Source organism: Polyodon spathula, chromosome 3 (assembly GCF_017654505.1).
Source record: "Polyodon spathula isolate WHYD16114869_AA chromosome 3, ASM1765450v1, whole genome shotgun sequence".
In the NCBI taxonomy this organism is placed as follows: Eukaryota; Metazoa; Chordata; class Actinopteri; order Acipenseriformes; family Polyodontidae; genus Polyodon; species Polyodon spathula.
The window spans coordinates 34,622,805-34,624,949 of record NC_054536.1 but is presented as its reverse complement, the minus strand read 5'-3'; the positions used below and the strand labels follow the sequence as shown (position 1 = coordinate 34,624,949).

General features: G+C 34.9%; 1 pseudogene; it reads right to left on the bottom strand.

Moving 5' to 3' along the window:
• Positions 1 to 235: 235 nt before the first annotated feature.
• Positions 236 to 621, bottom strand: LOC121308334 (annotated as a pseudogene).
• Between the last annotated feature and the right edge of the window lie 1,524 nt (positions 622 to 2,145).

Here is a 2,145-nt window from a genome sequence, read left to right as displayed (position 1 = left end):
TTTTTGCAAGGCACTAATTTTTACGAGGGGATTGCACATCACTTTGAATATCTGGGCCCCAGTATTTAAAAATGAATTAACAAAAATAAAATATAACCACATTTTACAGGACAGTCACTGGCCTTGCACAGTCACTGTGGAATTCAGATTTATAAATATAATTATTTGTAGTTGAAGTAGTAGGTTTTTTTTTTTCATTGGAAATCATTTTCTTTGCAGGTACCTTTTACATATTTTAGAAAAAGAATCCCAGGATTTTGCTTCCGGTGCATTTTCGCCTGGCTTCTACATGGTCCATGATGCCAGCTGAGGTGGTCAATACAATGTATCCAAACTGACGAGAAGATAGCAGGTTGTTTTGCCACTTCTCCAGATCCGTGATTTGAACATCAAATCTGGGGCTGATGACACCACACTTGTTTAGTCTGTCTGTGAGATTAACAACAATTTTTCCGGCTCTGTGGTCGTCGATAATCTCGAGCTTGCCAATGTAGCCGTTCTTCATCATGACCATCAGGAAGCGCACAGTGACTTTGAGCAGGGTTGGATCAGAACCTGCTGTTTTGCTCGTTTCTCAGAATTGTTGATGCTTTTCAATGCAGCAGCAAGAACATTCATGCGCACCACAATGCCAGATTAGTAGTATAAGAATAATATGTAGTGGGAAATAAGTGAGAGTAGGGTAGACTATTGTAGATTTACTACCAGTATTTTAAAATATACTGTACTAAAGACTAGATCATTTTTATATCATTAACCTAAGCGCTGGTATTTTAGCTCCGTTAGAGCAGATTTGCTGAAGCTATGGTTCTATAGGAAAGCTTGTATATATTATATACAGTATGTACATATATCAGCAGCAGTTGTTGATACATAGTTCACCCCCTAGTCTCTAAGTCGTGTTGGATAAAAGCATCTGCTAAATGACAATAATAATAATAACGTATAATTTTTTATAATATATATAGTCAATTTTTGCAAATAATGCAAGGATAGTACGCAGTTGCTTTCTTGTGGAATGTATTTTTTTTTTAATTATTATTATTATTTGTGTAACGCTATGTCTTTTTTTGTTTTTGTTTTTTTTTGTTTTTCCGGAAGTCAGAAGTATTTAAATATACCCTCCCGAATTTAAATATCAATTAGGTCATTTGCATTTAAAAGGAGAATTTCTCTGGTTAAAATAAATCTGCATGGAAACAAACAAATCGAAAGTACTTGCAAAATATAGTGAGAAAAAGGTGAGACTTATTTTTCTTTTTCCATGGAAATTAAAATCTAAAGTTAATCTGTAAGGTAAATAGTAAAAAAAAAAGATTAGTTAGTTACACAGTAGCTTAAAGAACTAAGGTGAGAATGGAATTAAGCATTCAGCGACATAAGTAAACATTGTAAAACCACAACACAGTTCCCACATTTAACACTGTACCTCCCTGAAGACTTATAAAGAAATGGGCTCTCTAGGGAAGGCGTCAGGCCAGCTCCCAAGGGATTGTGGGCATGATCACATTGACATTGCCTAAGTTATTCTTGCTCTGTGGATAAATAGAGAGGGCTTTAGTCTTTCTTGCTACAAATCCAGATCCTTTTATGAAAAATAAAAATAGGTCAGACAGGGGAGGGATAAAGCAATATAATAAGTGATGGACAAAAAAAATACCTTGGGTAAATTGATGAGGTGGAAAGCTGTATTATTCACTCCTTGAGTTCAGATGGTTGCTGTGGTCTGATAGTTCCAGTAAAATGAAACTGTTTCTAGAATCAATACCACCATCATTTCACAAAATGACTGTGGTTTCTATTGAAAAATGGTCATAAATCACAAGAACTTAAAGTAAGCCAGCTAAGGTAGGAGGAGAAATTAGTCATTTTAGAAAGCAATCTTCTACCGTTAGAATCACAATAGCTGCTCATGTTCAGGACTCATCTGCATCACACAAAAGATACAAATCTCATCAAATCCTTACAGTAATATGCAAATTAAAGGTCCTGAGGATGGAAAAAAAAAGTAAAGGAAATTTCCACACCATATTTAGCAGAACTGTATCTTGCAATACTTCCAAGACAAAATAAGATTCAGCATTTTTGTAAAGCAGCGTGACATTTTCTATGTACATTGTTTTATTTGTGTTCGCAATTACCCTG